A 20,987-nucleotide genomic window follows, 5' to 3' on the forward strand; every position below is an offset into this window, starting at 1 on the left:
CCTCCCTGGAAGCCCTAACCTAGCAGGAATCCAGAAGGGTCCAATCACAGTTACCCTGCAAATCAGTTCTTGTTCAGACCCTACTATTGGCTTTGAAATCTTGGGATGTCCTTAAACACTGGTCCTGGCGGCTTAGGGAGTAAGTGGTGAAGGGATGTAGGATACGATACTGCCGTGACCTCAGAGGTCTCCCACCCTGGGGCCACAACCTGCCAGGCTTCAGGGTCCCAGGTTGTCAAGTCTCCTTCCCACTCTGACAACCTGCAAGGTAAGGTGATACCGAGATGTTGGTGCCAGAGGCGATGCTCTTCCAGATTGCATCTGAAGGCAGAACCAGAGGTCAGGGGCTACAATTACAGCCAGAAGATTTAGATTAGAGAGAAGGGCTTCCTGACAAGTTGCTAAACTCAGCGGGTAATTAGGGAGAGTTTACAGAAACTCTTTCCCAGGAAATGTAATCCCATCACCCTACTTAGGAAGAGTCTCCGCAAGAGGACAAACCAGAAAGTTTCAGGCTTTTTAGCCTAGAAAGACTACAGATGTGAGCCTCGTGAAATGATGGGGAGTTCTAGCAGGCAAAATCAAAGCTGCCTCCTTTGCAGACCTGCCAGGCTCAAAGGAGGTACCATCTCTGCAAGCATGTGTCAGTGTTTGGTGCTAAGGCGAGGATAAGGGATTTTTATTGTGTACAGGAGCTGGGGTCTCTCCCTCGAGGCTTTAAGGAGTAAATACAAGCAGCGTTGCTTTACACAGAGGGCAGCAAACTATCCAGCTGAGAGCAGTGTAGACTGATGAGTGCAGCAGGCTCCAAACAAAACTTTAAGACAATGCACAAATATCAGGGGCTTCCAGGTTAAAATCAAGGCCCGCCTGTGTGGCTTAACGCAACTAAAAAATTGTCATCATCGTCTCCATTAACATCCATCACTCTGTGTGTGTGACCCATTGCATTTTGCACATTTTCTCATTCGATCCTCATCACATTTCTAGGGAGCGGCTCGGGGGGAATAATCCCATTCTACCAGTGAGGAAGTTGAGGTCCAAAATTGGGTTGTGTGAATCGCCCAAGGTCACATAACTAACAAGGGGTACCACTGCCTTAACTTCAGGTGGAGGTCAATGCCCTTTCCACTCTAACGTTGCCCACTCTTGTGATCAATTTCTTCATTCATCCATGTGTTCATTAACTCAACAGATATTTACTAAGCATCTTTAAAACAAAGGAAACAGCACACTGGAACGTATTTTCTTTCCAAGCTTATTGTGAAATGGGGACACATTCCATGAAATAGTAGGATCATTTTGTTCCTTTGCTCTAAAAACACTTAATCTCATCTCGTTGTCCGTGACCCTTCTTAACAATAGCTGACAAGGTCTTAACAATTTGGCCCATCCCACTGACCTCATCCTCTGCCGTTTCCCACCTCGTTCTCTAGATCCTGGGTGCACTGACCTTTCAAGTCTTCAGTGACACCAACTAGGCTGCTTTCTGCCTCTGGGCCTTTGTACATGCTATTTCCCCCATACATACACGCCTGCACCACTCTCATAATTCAGATCTGAGCTCCAATGTCATGTTTCCCAGAAAGGATTTTCCTGACCTGCCTCATCACACACAGGCCCTCCCCATCACAGTACCTTTTATTTTCTTGATGGCATTTATTACTTTCTACAATTTTCTTATTTATATTTACTTGTTTGCTATCTGTCTCCCCTTGCTCCCAGCCTCACATTCCAGGAAAGCAGGGGAATTTGTCTGTCTAGCTTGCTGCAGCACCTGCCCTATGTTTAACATATAATAAGCACTCAATAAATATGTATTAAATAAAATCATGAACTATTGGTCAAAAGTATTTATTACATTACACTTGATTGCACAGTACAGACATTGTTATAAGCTATAGACGAAAAAGATTTCTTAGGTTACACTGAAATCTAATTGCAAGGAAACTGTGTCTGTAGCTGTAGTCAAGTTCACACAGAGGATACCCTGGATCAGAATGAACACTATTCCCTTCCTTCTGTGTTTTGTTTGTTTGTTTACATATGGCTTCAATTTATGGAACCTCCAGTCCTTGATAAATGCTGCATATGCTAACGTTTCAGTAAGTCGTGGACAGTGGACAGCAGTCCACTTAGCAGTCACTGTGAAGTGAAAAATACTGACAGGTCACAGAGGGGGTATCCAGCCAAAGCTAAGACCTTCCCTGTCCCTGGACTTAGAAGTAAACCTGCCAGAAACAAAGCTAGCTTTAGCCCCTTTCATCAGCTCTTTTCTTCATGGCTGGCAGCTTTTCCTCAGTTACTTCTCCTTTTCTCTTTCTGATTTTCCTCTTTCCTCATCTCACTTTCTCTTATGAAAGGAGCTTTTTTCAAAAACCCTATTCCCATTAAGGTGTAAATGACTGTTAACTTCCCAGGTGTCCCTGCAGACTAAGAGAGAACCCACACTAAGGAATAAAGCCACAGTGGGATTCCAGGCAGGCACCAGCCCCTGCTTAGGAGGCTCTGCCCTGCTCCTTCTTGCACCAACTCCTAAGTGTCTTGAAAAAGAAAGATTCAGAGTCATGGAGACCCTGAATTTAAGGAGTTGGTAACAATAAAGTGTCACCTGGCCTGAAGATACACCTGGAGGGACCTTCAAGGTACATGGCTGGGTCTTCCTTGCATAAAATTTCCATTGGGAGGTGTATCTTACAGGCATTTGGCTGCAGAATTCTTAACTCGCCTCTTGTCCCAGTGACATGGACTGTAATCACAGGCAATGCGTGTGGGTTTAAGGAGCTTCGAGGAAAACAATCACGCATTTACAAGGCGCCAGCTTTGTAGTTACAGCCGGGGGCAGGACTAGCACCTGCTTCTTTGCTGCGGTTTGAGCTATGTGATATTAAGATGACTCCAAGAACACTGTAACAAATACATTTCTATTTATTGAAGAGGGCTTTATGTAACGCCCACAGCTATCCTCTGAAATAGACATTGCTATGCCCATTTCTCAGCTGAGAGAAAACTAAAGCTCATGGAGGTAAACCAATCTGCCCAAGTTCACATAGCTTGTAATGGTGGGGCCAGGATTCCTTCTGACTCCGAAGGTCTTGATCTTTCCTTTAGTTTCTGTCTTCACATTTGCAGGTCATAGTAACCTATTGTAGAATGAGCTCATAATTCCCAATAAAATGTATGTAATTACATTTTTAATTTTCTGAGTGAGAAGTAAGTGCTAAAACTATGTTTTGAGTCATTTACTTGAGTTGATCAAGTGAGAACATGATAATCACTTCTTTTTTTTGAGACAGAACTTCGCTCTGTTGCCAGGCGCCAGGCTGGAGTGCAGTGGCACGATCTCGGCTCACTGCAACCTCCGCCTCCCGGGTTCAAGCAATTCTCCTGCCTCAGCCTTCCAAGTAGCTGGGGCTACAGGCGCATGCCACCACGCCCAGCTAATTTTTGTATTTTTTAGTAGAGACAGCGTTTCACCATGTTGGCCAGGCTGGTCTTAATCTCCTGACCCCAGGTGATCAGCCTGCCTCAGCCTCGCAAAGTGCTGGGATTACAGGCGTGAGCCACCATGCCCAGCGATATGCACTTCTTAAACAAATATTGACTGAATAGATACTCAGTGCCAGATGCTATCATTTGAGGACACAGGGAAAACTGTTTATGACCGGAACAGCCCAACAGCTCTGTCTTCAAAGAGCTTACATTCTAGTCGGGGAAGATGGAGGATAAACAAATAAGGGAAACCCACTCTCTGTCAGGGAGGGGAGGGTACTGTGGTATTGAACAAAGCAGAGCTGGGAATGCCGGGAGGGGGGTTTGCAATTTTAAATAGTCTGTTCAGGGGAGGCCTTGCTGAAAAGAAGGGATTTGAACAAAGAGCTGACAAAGGTGGGGAACACAGCATGGGACTCTCTGGGGAAGCCTCATTCCAACAGCTGGAGAGCAAGGACAAAGGCTCTGAGCTGGAGTGCTCCACTTTGCTCAGTTACTTACAAAGATAGATTAATATGAAAAAATGTCAGCCTGATAAGTTGCTTGGTATATTTTTGTTGTTGTTGTTTTTTGAGACGGACTTTTGCTCTTGTTACCCAGGCTGGAGTGCAATGGCGTGATCTCGCCTCACTGCAACCTCTGCCTCCTGGGTTCAGGCAATTCTCCTGCCTCAGCCTCCCGAGTAGCTGGGATTACAGGCACGCGCCACCATGCCCAGCTAAATTTTGTATTTTTAGTAGAGACGGGGTTTCACCATGTTGACTAGGATGGTCTCGATCTCTTAACCTCGTGATCCACCCGCCTCGGCCTCCCAAAGTGCTGGGATTATAGGTTTGAGCCACCAGCCTGGCCAGTTGCTTGGTATTTTAAATGCAAAAAAAAAAGAGAGGGAAATCTTAAGATTAATCCCTGAGATGGAATCAGGAGGAGTGGCTGCTACGGGAGAGGGTGGGTTATGGCTGACAGGTAAGGGAGCTGGACAGTGCTGGGAGCTTCCGCACCTTGATCCGGGTGGAGGTTAGAGGCTCATAGTCACCTGCTGCGTACTGAAGACTGTGTGCTTTACTGTGTCAAAATACATCTCAGGGGTTTTTGTTTTGTTTTGTTTTGTTGAGATGGAGTCTGACTTTGTCTCCCAGGCTAGAGTACAGTGGCGTGATCTCAGCTCACTGCAACCTCTGCCCCTGGATTCAAGAGATTATCCCACTTCAGCCTCCCGAGTAGCTGGGGTTAGAGGCCCCCACCACCACACCTGGCTAAATTTTGTATTTTTAGTAGAGACAAGGTTTCGCCATGTTGGCCAGGCTGGTCTCGAACTCCTGACCTCAGGCCTCAGCCTCGGCCTCCCAAAGTGCTGGGATTATAGGTGTGAGCCACAACGCCTAGCCCATTATCTCAGTTTTTCAAAATGAATAAAAAAGAGGCCTTAGATTTCCACCTTCGATATTCTGAAGTTACATTTTCACATGCTGTATAATATCAGAATTTTTAGTGCACATTCCATGGTTTCTTCTTTGCTGCTCCGGCCCATGAGATTCACTGAGAAAAATGCAAGCTGAGAAAGAACAGGGTTCAAGGTTTGCTCTGGGATCTTGAGAGAGTTGACCATCCTTCCTGAATCTGAGTTTCTAAACTATAAAGTAGGGCTGGTAATGATGGTATCCACCTTGCAGAACTATTGGGAGGCCAAAACAAGATCATGGCTGGGAAAGTTCTCTAGCTGCAAGACCACAGAAATCTTACTTCATGTTATAATTATAGGTGCATCCAGTGTTTTATTGGAGTGCCTGCGGGTCACCACCGCGTCAGCTCCTACTCGTGCTCTGTCTATTGCCTCTTGTCTCCTGCCAGGCACCCTCTACTAGGCACTGGGCACTGCCACACACGGCAGCTCACTCAGCCAAATGATGTTCTATGGTGGGGGGCAAAATGACTCCTGTTCCTTCTGGGTAATGCTCTGTCCCTCAAAATGAGATCATTATACTCTAAAATCTCAGGCGGTGACTCGATCAACAGTCCTTTCTGTTACCACCCCCTCAACCCTGCAAGACTCAGACCTGAGTGAAGGGGAAGCTGGGAGAGCCATGTGACTGGTGGGAGAGGCGAGGCTGTGTGGTGCTGAGACCTCCACTCCTCTCACTGGTGACTAAGCCTTGTCAATAGATCACACTTGTCCTCCTGTTCCTTTAGGAGGAGATTTCCCAGCTATCAGCCACTGGCATGGAGACAATTAAGGGGCCGGCCAAATTGTGGGGGGTGGGCATCATCAACAGGGGATTTGAAACTTAGTGAGACTCAAGTTGGTCTGAATTGTATTATCATCGCGCACTGGAAGTTCTAAAGAAAGTCAGTGATAGGATACTGAGCCTCTCAAGACTCTTAGACCTCTTCGTCTAAGTCCCACATAGTTGCTGTGATTACTATTTATTGACTTTAATTAATATAGATATACAATTACATCTGTAAAATATTATTATATGATGTAGACGACCTTTTCATTGCTTACTTTTAATAAGCATTGTGTTCTCTATGGAAGGTAATTTTGAGAGCTCCCAATTATATAGTGCTCTTCCCAGCTACTCACCCCAGTCCCCAAAGACTTAGCTAAAGGCCTCTGTTTCCAGAGCTATTCCCAATGGCATAATGATTTGAAATGGTTAGAGCTTTCTTCCAGGTATAGTCTGCCCCTGTGGTATCACATATTCTTGTATTTAAACAGTTTGCTTCAAAAAAATAAGCCCAGTGATTATATTAATAAAAGCAAAGAAACAGGGTGTGAGTTACTTCAACTCTGCCATCCTGTGTGAGAACTTAGAGTTTCACCTGCGTTTAAAGTTGAAAACAGTGAAATAGTGTGTGACCTGCAAGGTATAATGTGTTGTTTGGTAACAGTTCATTTGAGTTCAGCATAAAATGTTTTACAAACTATGGATAATATCTTTAATATTGCTGTTTATTTAAAAATAAAAAACAAATCAAGAAAATGATGATAATTACATGAAGAACAAATCAAGAAAATAATTATTACGACATGGCTATTCTGGAAAATAGTTCCAAGGTTCGGAGGGAGGAGGTACCACATGTGAACAATTCAGAAGCACTAGGCACAGCAAGACTGTGTGTACCACTCAACCAAATGTACGGAATGCTGGTGATGGACATATTTGACTCTCAAGCTGTATGCCCTGCAATGTTGTTATTGCTGCCCTCCTAGGATGGTTTCAGATAAAGCCCCATCAGGAAGCAAGGGGATGATGCAGATGGCTTAGGAGCTCGCTGCTGTTACCACTCATTTATTCAAAAAGCACTTACTGGGCGGGCTTAGTGCACATTGGCACGGCAGAGCTCTGCACTTGACACTGGAGATAATAGGCTAAGGAGGCTGAGGCCTCCCCACGTATACCCAATCGGAGAAAACTAGCACCAGAGTAAGGTTAAGTATCTTGCTCTTTGGTTGGGCACAGTGGCTCACACCCGTAATCCCAGCACTGTAGGAGGGCAAAGTGGGCAGATCACCTGAGGACAAGAGTTCAAGACTACCCTGGCCAACATGGTGAAACCGCATCTCCACTAAAAATACAAAAATTAGTCGGCGTAGTGGTGCATGCCTGTAATCCCAGCAACTTGGGAGGCTGAGGCAGGAGAGTGGTTTGAACCCAAGAGGCGGAGGTTGCAGTGAGCAGAGATCTTGCCACTGCACTCCAGCCTGGGCAACAGAATGAGACTCCATCTCAGTGACAAACAAAAACAAAAACAAAAAACAAAAAACTTGCTGTTTAAAAGGCTGCAATTATAGTAACATTTCCAAAGCATACCTATTAAAAAGGGGGGTTTATAGGGAGGAAATACACACTTGTAATGTAATAGTTGATAAACAGAAAACCCATTTATGTTATTATACAGTTAGAAGATGAGTCCTAACCTGCTGTGGAGAGACTAGTAATTGAAGGGAAACTCGTCTGTAATGGATAACAACACATGCTCCAACATCACCAGAGCATTTAGAGGCCTCTTGAGGTGTCTCTGGAACTTGTTATAAAGTGCATCTTCCTGATTTATTTAATAAAAGCAATTCTTCCTCATTATTCCTCTTATTATCATTGGTAATAATAGCGACAGGGTGTTTGAACATGTTAGTTTAGCTCTGGGATTGGCCAGGAAGAGAGGCTTATATTCTACTGTTTATTACTCATCTAATAGTGAAGACCTGTGAACCAACTGGTATAAGTATGGGAAGCTGGGGGAGTAAAGACGTTGCAGGAAGGCCACGGAGAGGGTGTCAGTGTGACGTGTCATTGGTGGCAAAAACCATCAGACCCTGGTAACCCACTCTCCCTCCATAAGAGCACAGATGCGGATGTCCTCCCCGGTATGAAAGCAGTAACCAGCAATTTCACAACTTGCCGGGCTCTCCAAATGGCTTTCTCACCCATAAAAGGTCTTGTGGCTCCTTTGTAAACACCGGTACAGTCCTTTTTGTGCTGGACTCAACCAGAGATACCAGGAAAAGCAAGCTCTAGCATTGACCTGAGTTTGAAGCTATACCACTTCTGTACTACTGTACTACTGCGTCCAACTACATCTTCTGCACCCTTCATTTTCATTACAGTCCCATCCAAGTGGGGACTGCTGCTGTCACTGCTCCTCCTTGTTACTCAACGTCTTGAGAAATTCTTCTTTCCACATGCTAGTAACAGAATAAGAAGAATGGATTAGAAATGTTTATTTCTTCCCATGGTACTGAAAGATCAGTCTAATTAAAAAATGACTTCACTGGTGGTTTTTTTTTTTTTTTTTTTGAGACGGAATTTCGCTCTTGTTATCCAGGCTGGAGGGCAATGGCGCGATCTCGCCTCACCGCAACCTCCGCCTCCTGGGTTCAGGCAATTTTCCTGCCTCAGCCTCCTGAGTAGCTGGGATTACAGGCACGCACCACCGTGCCCAGCTAATTTTTTGTATTTTTAGTAGAGACGGGGTTTCACCATATTGACCAGGATGGTCTCCATCTAATTGACCTCGTGATCCACCCGCCTCGGCCTCCCAGAGTGCTGGGATTACAGGCTTGAGCCACCGCGCCCGGCCCACTGGTGTTTAATAACTGTACTAAGGGCAAAGTGTAATTATTCTCATGCTTTAGATGGAGAAACTGAGGCTGGAAAAGATAAGGAAATTGCTCAAAATTATATAATAAGCCAGAATTTTTATTCAGGGAGTTCTGGATGGTTTTTTTCCCTTTTACAGATGCTTTCCACTGTTATCAAGATGGTAAACAAGAAGATCCTTTCATCAATATGAATAAAATAAATGGGAACCAATATTGATAAGTAGAGTTCTTTACAGTTTTACAAAGCACTTTTACAAAACAAAGCATCTAACTTCATTGCAAGATTACCTGGATTACTAAATAGTACCACTATATATGACCATTTTATCAAAGAGGAAACAGAAATTCTGAAGCGTTACTTGACCTGTCCAAAGTCACAATACTCAAATAAGTAGAGCCCAGACCACCGTGGCTCCAAACACACATCCTACCACTATATTTCCTAGACATGTAAAGTGAAAACGGTACGGGTATCTTCCTCATCCCTACGTTGCTCACCATCTGCCTCCTGCGTCCTTTCTCTCAGTCCCTGTAGCTTCTAGTCGTCAAACTGCTCCCTCCACTATTAAGACTGCAATGATTAATACCTTCCTTCCTGACCCCAAGGCATCCTGATTCTTTTAACCTTATCTGTGCAGTCCTAACATTCCACGAATATTGGATGTAAGTCATGTATATGCAGATTTCCATTTTATCATTTGATTTAAAAACCCAATTCCACATGAAGGAGAATCCAAGGTTTCCGGTTCTGAAGCTTATGCAATTTGGGGAGCCTTTTGTAGGAAAAAAAAAAACAAAACAAAATTAGGTACAGAGCTTTGAAAGAAGCCCATCTATGTGAGGGGTCGGTACTAACACTGAAGCTTCAGAGTAGAAGGCCTGAAGCCATGAATTCACCTCTGTCCCAATGGAAAGTTCAACTCCAGTCTGGTTCTTCTTCAGCGGATCTACTTTGGGCCAATACGGAGCTTTCCATCTTGCAGGTTTAGCTCACCTAACTCTCACAGCAACACAGACAAGAAGTATAATTGTCTGTATTTATTATTTTTTTTTTATTCAGAGTTTTGCTCTTATTACCAACGCTGGCGTGCAATGGTGCTATCTCAGCTCACTACAACCTCCACCTCCCAGGTTCAAGTGATTCTCCTGCCTCAGCCTCCCGAGTAGCTAGGATTACAGGCACCTGCCACCATGCCCGGCTAATTTTTGTATTTTTAGCGGAGATGGGGTTTCACCATGTTGGTCAGGCTGGTCTCAAACTCCTGACTTCAAGTGATCTGCCCGCCTTGGCCTCCCAAAGTGTTGGGATTATAGGCGTGAGCCATCGCACCCAGCTGATTGTCTTTATGTTATAATTTGGCTACTCTCTAGTTCATTATTTTCAACTCAAGTTTCAGTTTGTTGAGCCAAAGAATCTTGCTTTTAATTTCTTGTAGGACCTCTCTTGATCCCAACAAAATCTTGAGTTCATAAATGTTTTATGAATGAATGGATGTTTGAACAAATGAATGAATAAAGGAACACGTTCAATGGCTACTTGTTGAATTTATAGCAGAAAATGTAATTGTTATAATAATTGCTACTTTTTGAGTGCCTATTAAGAGCCAGTCACTCCCCATATATTATCTCTAATTCTCACAGTCACCCTGTGGACTGGGTATTATTATCTCTAATTTATAGCCAAGGAAACTGAGGCTCTTAGCAGTTAAATCATTTGCCCAAGGTCAAACAGTTAGTAAGTGGCAGAGCCAGACCCGATTACCTACAAAGCCTAAGTTATTTCCATCTCACACCGTATCTCAGAAGCGACACTCCAAATGCTGTGGTCAGGGGAACTGCGTCCTGCCTGGTGCTGTACCTGCTCACAATCATGCCTCGCCTGTACATGGAGGTAGGTGGGGTGAGGCGCCTTCATGCTTCACCGGGCTCTTTCTTCTACTCCCTGTGTTCCCACAGTATCTTGGATGTACTCTGCATGTGTAACATACTTGTGACATGAAAATGAATGGTGGGCAAATTCCCTTAGCGGGTCTACAGGAGGAAGTAGCATTAAATAGAAGTTGCCTTGGCAAACAGAGAATGCATGCCAAGGAGATCAGGGTGTGGAGAGAAACAACAACCTGGGCCCAAGCAGAGGGGTGGAGGCAAATAAGATCCTCTGGGGCTTTTTACTTTCTGCCCCAGACAGACCAGAAGAAAGATGCCCTTTGTGGTCTCTTTGGACCAACAAGACTCTGTGATCATAGAGGAATGTGAGCATGAATGCCAGATTCCCACCAAGTGCTGGTAATGATGAAGTGTCTCTTGGGCAATTTTTATATGATGAAAATGTGGTGGTGCTTTTAAGAGGTTTCAAGAGCCGTAGGCAAAAAGATGCTCTGATAACAGTGGAATGGGATGCTCAAAGGCTCTCACCTCCATTATCTCACTGAACTCTCTCCAGTCCTTTAGGATAAGAGGGAGGCGGTCAAAGTCATTCCCATCTTACAGAGGGGAGATTACAAGCCCAAGATCTTAGAGCCCAGAAGTTCACCATGTTTATTCTATATTTAGTTTAGTAACTGATTACCCTTAATGCAAGCAGTTTCTAGAAGACGGCACAACTTAGAATATTTCCTTCCTTTGCCTTAGAATTCAATCTAGCATCACAGAGAATCTGGTATTTAAAAAAGCTGTTTGCTGTTGGGAAGAAGACTATGAAGAAGATGGTGGTGATACTGACAGTGATGACTATACCAGCGCCAGAGACCTGAGTTCATTTGGGAATAACAGCACAAAGAAGAGCTGTCCCAAGTCCTTAAGCACCGAGGCCCAAAGATCTTGCAGAATCCCCCAATTTGGTGACAAACCACTCCTAACATGAGCTACCAAAAAGGTGCCTATTAAGGGAGATTGGAATAGCCAGCTCTTTAGTGGAGAATCCAGGTCCGTGGTCTATGGTTCTGGATTCCAGATGATTTGCTGAGCTAGCCTATCAGTAACTGAATCCAGCAGGGGTGTCTGGCTTGGGCTGGGGGCACTGGCAGATAAGGACATGCACTGCTCAGATACCACTTCAGAAAAGGACTTGCAGAGTGTGATTCGCTGATGGGCTCCAGCTTTGAGCTCCCTGGGGTCTACCGCAGCTTCCTAGCTGAGGTCACACATTCCTTTCAAGAGGGTGGATGGGAGTCAGCCAATGATCTGGCAAGGTGCTAGCACAATCGCATGCCCATTTCCATGCTACGTGGGTCTCCTTCATCGGGCAGTCTTTGCTCTGGAGCTGCTCATTGCCTGGCGTGGACTTTGCTGGAAGTATGTGGTAATCTTGTGGCTCCCTCTGCCTGGTTCTACTTTCTCCTCTTTTCTTTCACAGGTCTTCCCCCTGTAAACTTTCTGCACTCCTAACTCCATCTCAGCACCTGCCTCGTGGAGAACACACCTGTGTTAAGCTCCAAAGCACTAGAGGTACCTAGTGCCTGGACGAAACTAGAAACATGGAGATATTGCACCCAATAGCAGGACAAGGATGAACCCAGCCCACAGGCCCCAGAGGAGGAAGACAGCTAAGTGGCTAGGGGCATGGATGGCAGCAGCTGGCACCAATATTAACCAAGGGCTTATCAGGATAAGGAAGGCAGCTTCCCTCCATGCCAGCCAACTGCACTTAGGAGGTGATGCTGAGAACTTCCGCAGTCTGGGTTCCTCTGAAGCTTGGGTAAATTGTTTTACTGCCTTCAGCTTCAGTTCCCCAAACATAAAATGGGACTAGTGACTTGCGTTGTTAAAGTTCACCTTTCATTGGACCCCAAAATGATTCTAGAGATAGAGAGTAGATTAGGGGTGACTTAGGGTTGGGGAGAATGGGGCTATAGGAGGTAAAGGGTACGGGTTTTTTTTTTTGATGTGATGAAAAAGTTCTAAAATTGTGGTAATGATGGCATAACTTGTGAATATACTAAAAATCATTAAATTGTACACTTTGAGTGAGTTGTATGATACATGAATTGTATTTCAATAAAGCTGCTATTTTAAAATATTTAGCTTGATGGATCATTGCAAGATGAATAACCCATTTAACTATCACCCAAGTCAGGAAATGGAATATTCTATAATCTCAGAAATCCCTTTACTGCCTGTGAGGACATGTATTTTTATTTGTTTAGTCTCCTGTCCCCGGAAATCTTCCGGCACATTTCTGAAGTAGGTCATTTGGTGTGACTGGAATTAACTTCCACTGGGTCTGCAACGAAACATGGTGACTTCTCTGGTGACCCTTTTCATGAGACACAGAGTTCATTCCTGGCCTCCTGTTTTAAAAGGGATACTGGTAAATCTGAGCCCATCCCAAAGGTGTGTGAATAGATGAGGAGAGGACTAGATCCCATGAACAAAACTGAGGACCCAGGTCCGCATAGCCTGGAGAAAAGATTTCTGGGGGATTGAATTGTTGTCTTCCCATAGTAAAGGGTTGCCACATGGAAGTGAAGACACCTGTGCTTTGTCACCCACAGGGCAGATCTAGGAAACAGGAGATGGGGCAGTGCCAACGTGTGTAGTGTCCAGCCTTACGTATGGCACGTCCACACAAACACCACCAGATTCATTTATCAAGGACCTAGTACGTATCAGGTTTTGTGTGTTCTCTCAAATCCCCACAAAGATCTCATCAGATGGGTATAATAATCCATGTTTTTGCAAAAGAGGAATGAACTAGAAGGAGAAGATTTGCCAGTGGGGACTGATGGGACAGTGTGGTCCTCTTGGGCACCAACATCTTTATCCTGCATTAAATGAACATGTAGCTTGTCCAACAAACAGGCATCAAAGTCTATTTAGAAGAGGAGGGAAAAGAAATGGAGAGGGAGCATGGAGCCTCCCAAGTTCATTGCAGATGTGGCCCTAAGAATTGCCAAGGGCCTCAGCCTGTTCTTCACCCGCACGCCCCCAAGCATTCACATGCATCCTCCAGCCTCACCTGAGCTCAAGGCAGAGGTTTTCTTACTTTTACCAGGAAACTCATTGCAAAGGATCATGGAACATCACATCACCCCAAGGCACAAAGCCAGAATGGCCGTGATGTGAAGCGGGGGAGACAGGAGGGCCGCATGCGGGGGTTGAGTCTCAAGAAAATTGAAGAGGAAGGATACCAGGACATCAACACCACATGGAAGAGCAGAACGGATGCTCCCTGTGGACACTGGGGTGACACTGTTCCTGTGGGTGATCCTGCCCCCTTCATGGGAATTCAGACTCCAGATTCCATTTGTCCTGAAGGCCTATTGCAATTCCCCAGGCTCAGAGATTGTCACTTTCCTCCATGTCAACTTCCTTGGATCCCGTAGCATTGCTGTGAAATAAGCAACATCATCTTATTTTAAAGATGATGAAACTGAGGATCGGAAAGCTTAAGTGACTTGGCCTGGGCCAAGACCATCAGCTGCATGAACGTCTTAACAAAACGTTGGTCTGAAAAGCTGTGTCAGGCTTATTCCTGGTTCCTCATCTAAGCTGCTGTGAGCTTATTCCCACACATCACCCTTTCCCCGGCCTTGCTTTCCCCATCTTCGAGCATGGGGCCTGAGCAGAGGCTGTACAGCGGCTTGAGCAAGTGGTCTGGAGAGAAGAAAACAAGCGCCTTTTGAAATTCAGTCCGTTCTGTGGCAGCATTCAGGTGCAGCCCTGATTTTGGCCTAAATTGCTCAAAGAGTGGACCATAAAGAAAATTAAATGGGCAGCTGAGATTTGGGCCCGTTGAGATCTCAAGATGGAACAAGTTTGTTCCAAATCAAGTCACAGTTTGATGCCCCCACGTAGCAAATTTTCTGTCTCTGGGGCTCTGGGAAAACCCTTGTGTGGTATGTTTGCTTTCAGTTTCCTTTGACAGAGGCAGGGAGCTGGTGAGTGGGGGAAACATGCCCTTTCTCTAGGACCCCTCAATGCTTAATAGTTGTGCAATCACCATCGTCCAGCGAGGGAGTTGACAGCTTCTCAACTTCTGACATTAACCCAGCGACTCACGCCACTCCCCTGTGGTCTGGCCCTTGTCCTTTCAGTCAAAACCTTCATAAAAACAGGAGCAGGATATCTGATGGCCCAGAGGCTACTTCTGTCTCCTTTCTTGCCCATTCTACTCTGGGACTTCCCATGTGCCCTCCAAACTCTGAAGGGAAGATTTTCTCAACTCGGTGAACGGCCACACATGTGTCACACTTCTGCAGTTCTGGCTTAGGGCTGAAAGAGCCTTGGAAGTCCTCAGGTTCATCCCACTGCCTCTGAGTGGTTGGCCATATCGAGAGCTCCCTAGGCCTCTCTGCCTTTCCATGTTTCTTTTTTTTGAAACGGTTTCATTCTTGTTACACAGGCTGGAGTGCAATGGCAGGATCTCGGCTCACCGCAACCTCCACCTCCCAGGTTCAAGTAATTCTCCTGCCTCAGCTTCCCCGGTAGCTGGGATTACAGGCATGTGCCACCACGCCCAGCTAATTTTATATTTTTAGCAGAGACGGGTTTCTCCATGCTGGTCAGGCTGGTCTCGATCCCCTGACCTCAGGTGATCTGCCCGCCTCTGCCTCCCAAAGTACTGAGATTACAGGCGTGAGCCACTGCGCCCAGCCCACCCCATGTTTCTTAAGCCCACATCTGTGCAGGGCCTGTGAATCCTCAGTCAGATCAACCAGTTATTCTCCAAAGCTGCTCACCATCCAGTGCCAACAAGTGCCATAAGGCAGGTATACATGGTACCTGGTAGCTCACATGTACTACCCAGGGCTTCAGAGAAAACTCAAAAAGTGCAAGTCCTCGCATGACTCAGGATGCAGCAGGTAGGTAGCTCCCAGGAGACAAGGAGAAGGTAGGTAGCCCCTCCACTGTGTGTTTAGCTACTTCAACAATCCCTTGTAAGGTCTGTTAAATTATCTTGAGCACATGGCTCATTTTCTCGAATAAAATCTGTTCACTTTAAGGAAGAGAGATGCATCTTATGCTTTATCCTCTCACCCATTATTCCTGGCATCAAACCTAGCAAGTAGTAATAATAATCCAAGCTATGAGTTATGAGTGCCTACTCTGTTCCAGACACTGGGGAAGGCACTGTAAGTAACATTAGCTTAGCTTACCTTACCTTGACAAGAATTTTATGAGTCAGATATTGTTACCATTTGAAAGACGAAGAATGAAGGATCAGATTTCATTCAGTGTTCCATCCAGATCGTTCAGCCTGTAGTTGATGGAATCAACATTTTAGCCCAGGCTGATCTGAGAAAGGCTGGAAGCTATGCTGCAGTTACAGTAAACTCTAAAGTTTCAATGCCTTTGTATCATTAAAGTATATTTTTCACCCATGTAAAAGTGGGTGCAGATCCGAGTGTGTCTGCAGGGTAGATTTCCTCCTTGTGGCAGCTCAGCTACCCTGCCTCTTTCCCCTGTGACTCTACCGCCCCAACATGGGGCCTCTGCTGTCAGTCTACCTGAAGACAAAGGGCTGGAGCTTCACGCAGGGGCTTCCATGCTTAGGGCTGAAGATGACCTGACTGCATCACCACCATTCACATTCTATTAGCTAGTTGTTCACAGGTCCCCACCCAACTTCAAGGAGCCTGGGAATGTCGACTACTCTGTGTCCAGGAAAGAGGAAAACCAGGTATGGAGAGGCCTGAGGAATCTCGGCTACAAAAGCCAACGTGCTTTCTACCATGCTTAACTACCTGTAAAACTGAAAGTAAAAACGAAAATATATTCTAATGACATTGCCACGTGGATACAAAAGATTGGGGTGGGTGCATCAGGGGAAATAGAGGAACCATTCACACTGTAGACAAAACACAGGACTTTTTGGTCCATCGAATCAGTCTGAAATCCCCAACCTAATTAGTGCCCAGACAGAGGAGCTGGACTGCCCGCAGCTTTCCCCTCAGATGGATTGCCCTCCTCTGTGACTTCTTCTCAAAGTACCCCTAAATTCACTATAACAGAACCTCCCAAATATATACCACTCGCTGGTGAGGTGCACAGCAGAGAGAGAGGAAGTTAGGAGGCAGGGCTGGCATAGGTGACACTTCACATGCATTTTCTCATTTATCCTCGCAGTAAACCCACCTGATGTAGCTCTTGGTAGTCTCACCCATTGACTAATTTAGGAAACTGAGGCTCAGAATAATTAAATAACTTTTGAAAGGCCACTTATGGGGATCTTCTCACTCCAAATGGACTTTTCTCACTACTACCATGTCAAATTTGCCTCTACTCTCTTTTATTTACTTAAGTGGATTTCAGTTGCACAGAAATGGATTAATCATGAGACTTGTTTCGTGATGCACTCCTATAGATGCCCCATGCATAACCCTAATTCACTGTTTGGATATTGTTTTGAATAGGTAACATGCTCCTAGAAACACACCACCCAACACATGGTTCTTCTTCATCACATTCTCCCTGCCTTTTCCATGCAATGTAACGAATATACTACATTTTAGAGGCATCATTCTCTCACTTTCCTTTTACATAATTTCATTTTATTTACTTATTTATTTTAGAGACAGGGTCTCACTCTGTCACCCAGGCTGGAGTGCAGTCGTGCAATCACAGCTCACTAGAACCTCAAACTCCTGGGCTCAAGCAATCCTCCTGCCTCTGCCTCCCAAAATGCTGAGACTGTTGCCATGCACTACCATGCCCAGCTAATTATTTCTAATTTTTTGTAGAGATGAGGGTCTCACTATGTTGCCCAGGCTAGTCTTGAACTCCTGGCCTCAGTCAACCCTCCCACCTCAGCCTCTCAAAGAGCTGGGATTACAGGCATAAGCCACTTTGCCCAGTTGATTTATTAACTTTGAACACTGTGTAGTATTTCATTGTGTGGAATACTATACATAACGTTTTCAGCTACTCTCTTATTTTTGCTATTTTGAGCAATTGCTATGAAATGTCTTTTGCTGTGTGTGAAAATGTTATTTATGTAACTAGGAGTGAAACTGCTTGGCTATAGAGTATGTGAACATTTTTCAAAATGGTTGTAACCATTTATACACCCTAAAACAATGAGAGATTTGTGGATTTATTAATACGTCTTCTGCCACATTTGATTTATTAGACTTTGTAACTTGCCAGTAGAGTGAATGCATTTCCCTGATCACAATGAGGTTGAGTATCTCTCTGTTCATTAAGTATGTGTGTTTCCTATTCTGTGGAAGACCTGTCCCGGTCTCTTAATGGTTTTTCTATCAGCTTGCTTATGCTTTTCTTATTGATTCGTAAGAGTTCTTTATCATATTCTTCAAAGTAATCTGTTTACAACTTGTTTTTCTCTGTTTATTCAAGGCGTTACATGATGTTCTTTGCTTTAATATCTCCAAGGTTAGCACTTTCTGTGTTTTGAGAAACTCTTCCTTGCTCCAAGGTTTAAAAGATGTTTGCGTCGGTAGAGGCAGGAGGAGGAGGTCGGGTTGTAGAAGCTGGAGTGGCCGGCAGCACGCTCATGGGTGCTCGTGGGCTCTGTCAGTCCGTTCCTGGTCTCTCCCTGGAAAGGGAGGGAGGCTTTGACGTCTAGAGGGAGCTGCTGCCACCGTAGTTCCGAGCTTGAAGTCGCTAGGACTTCTCTCAAACTTGTGTGCTGAGGAGACTCAGACGTGGGCCTCAGCTCCCAGGGTGAGCTCAGCAGATCGGCCCGTGAAAACTTCTGTATTGAGACAAAGGAAAGGATCTGTCAGAAAGCAACACTTGTTATCTTGGGCTTGGCAGCAAGGAAGAGGACAGGTATTGGAAATCCTGCGATCTGAAAAGCAGACTGAAAGGTGACAAAGAAGCTGAAGATGGGCGGTGGAGAGAGGTATAACGTTCCAGCGCCTCAATCTAGAAATGTTAGTAAGAACCAACAGCAGCTCAAGACAGAAGACCAAGGATCGGAACTCCCAGATGAAGATTGTTCATAAGAAAAGAGAAAGAGGACATGGTTATAATTCATCAGCAGCTGCTTGGCAGGCCATGCAAAACGGGGGAAAGAACAAACATTTTCCAAATAATCAAAGTTGGAACTCTAGCTTATCAGGTCCCAGCTTACTGTTTAAATCTCAAGCTAATCAGAACTACGCTGGTGCCAAATTTAGTGAGCCGCCATCGCCAAGTGTTCTTCCCAAACCACCAAGCCGCTGGGTCCCCGTTTCCTTTAATCCTTCAGACAAGGAAATAATGACATTTCAACTTAAAATCTTACTTAAAGTACAGGTATAAAATAAGACAAAGTACTTATGCTTCAATTTAGTTATGTTTATAGATAGTCGTCAACTGGTCTGAAACAAATTCGCCAGGGAGTTAATCTATTTGTGCAGAAGTGCTAATTCATGTAAAAAATATAGACTGTTCTTGTGTCAGTTTGCTGAGAATGACGTTCTCCAGGTTCATCCATGTCCCTACAAAGGACATGAACTCATTATTTTTGATTGCTGCATAATATTCCATGGTGTATATGTGCCACATTTTCCCAGTCCAGTCTATCATTGATGGGCATTTGGGTTGGTTCCAGGTCTTTGCTATTGTAAACAGTGCTGCAATGAACATTCGTGTGCATGTGTCAGGGGTGGGGAGTTGGGGAGAGATAGCATGAGGAGAAATGCCAGATATAGGTGAAGGGGAGGAAGGCAGCAAATCACACTGCCACGTGTGTACCTATGCAACTATCTTGCATGTTCTTCACATGTACCCCAAAACCTAAAATGCAATAAAAAATATATATGTATAGACTGCATCTCACGTGTGTGTTGCGTGCACTGTGACGTAATGGTAGTATCAGTGCAACTGAAAACTACATTAATAATTGTACTTGATATTAAGTGTTCTCAGCTGAGTAACTTTTAAGGGGAAACCAGCCAAGTTTAGATTTGGGGAGTGGTAGAGGAATCAGCTTTTTCTGTTGTTAGGGGAAGACAGTAATTTATCACTCATGGACCAGATTGTTGTGTTGGCGAATCAGATTATAAGCATCTAACACAAGGATTCAGAATTAGGTAAATTCTGAAGTTAAGTATACCAGAAACACCCACAGCAGTAATATGCCAACAGTCTGCTGCGCTGGCGGAAAGAAAACGTGAATTTTTCTTAATAATTGTGTTTTAGTGAATTATACAGTGGGTGGAAAGGGCATTTGGAGCTCATTAGAATGAGACATAGTACACCCTAATGGCCCTGTTTATTAAATGTAGTGGATTAAGTGTCTGCCAACAAATACACCAAAACCATTTTTTAACAGTATTTAATGGTCGCTCAATAGCTTTCAAAATACATTTTTGTATTACAGCACTGCACAGGCTATTCTAATAGTGATCTGGCTGCATCACTCCTGCAAAGCTGGCTTTGGGGAGCTGTATAATGAGAAAATTTTAAGTACCTAGGGGAGAAACAGCCATATCAATACCTGTAATGAACTTGAAGCATATGTCAAGTTTTCTTGGCCTTTATCTTACAAAAATGGGATATTTTAGTATGAATTTGCTGACTGTTAGACCGTGGACTGTCTTTTATAGTATGGCCTAGTTTTAAAGGTCCAAAATAATTTGTTTTTCAAGTGTGCCCTTGTGCTGAAGTGCCAGTGTATATATATATGATACTTGATTTGATTGTAAACTATATTTCAAAGCAAATCCTAGTGTGATAAGTTTTATAACTAAAAAGGTTTAAGCTGCTAGAACTATTTTTAAGAGATGTGAAATGCAGTATGGGACTATTTTTTTTTCTCCTCTAAGCCCAAAGACTAACTAAAGGGTTCCTCCAACCTTACAGATTTTTGGCTTTCACAATCTTCTAACCTAGGATACGGTGGTTTAGAGTATGGTGCCAGTGGGGTTTGGTTTTTCTTTGGTCAAGGGTGGGTGGCAATCCAACAGACTACTTACACAAAAGACAAACTCCTGCACAATACGTTGATAACATGTTCTGCCAACCTTAAGAGTAAATGCTTAAATATAAGTGAAACCAACAGCAAGTTAAAAAAGCATGTGGGTCAGTTAAAAAATTTTGTTAATGCCCTATTTTCTAATTGGCACCTCTTTTGATGCCTAAGCAGGTAAGCAGATGGCTAAGGTGTGTTTCTCCAAATAAATCAAGATGAAGTAGTGCCCAGGTTAAATACTGATAACCTAAAGACAGATTTATGTATATATGAGTTTGAAGCATAAAACTTAATAAAATTGTTCCCCCCCAAAAAAAGATGTTTGCCCACATTTTCAACTAAATTTAGAATTTGCAACCTGACGTTGAAACATTTTAGGTTTTCTTTTTGACAATTAAGTCAATCTGGAGTTGTTTGTTTTTATATGGGGTGAGGTAGGGAATAATTTTAATATTTTCTTTATAGATAACCTTTTTTTCAGCTTTATTTATCAAATAGCACACGGGTCTGTTTCTGCATTCTCTGTCCTGT

At 44.2% G+C, this 20,987-nt stretch overlaps 1 pseudogene; it reads left to right on the plus strand.

The window, feature by feature from the left end:
• The first annotated feature begins 18,261 nt into the window (after window positions 1-18,261).
• Window positions 18,262-18,837, plus strand: LOC100389813 (proline-rich nuclear receptor coactivator 2-like; annotated as a pseudogene).
• The last annotated feature ends 2,150 nt before the right edge of the window (window positions 18,838-20,987 follow it).

The sequence above is a fragment of the Callithrix jacchus genome, chromosome 9, assembly GCF_049354715.1.
Source record: "Callithrix jacchus isolate 240 chromosome 9, calJac240_pri, whole genome shotgun sequence".
Classification (NCBI taxonomy): Eukaryota; Metazoa; Chordata; class Mammalia; order Primates; family Cebidae; genus Callithrix; species Callithrix jacchus.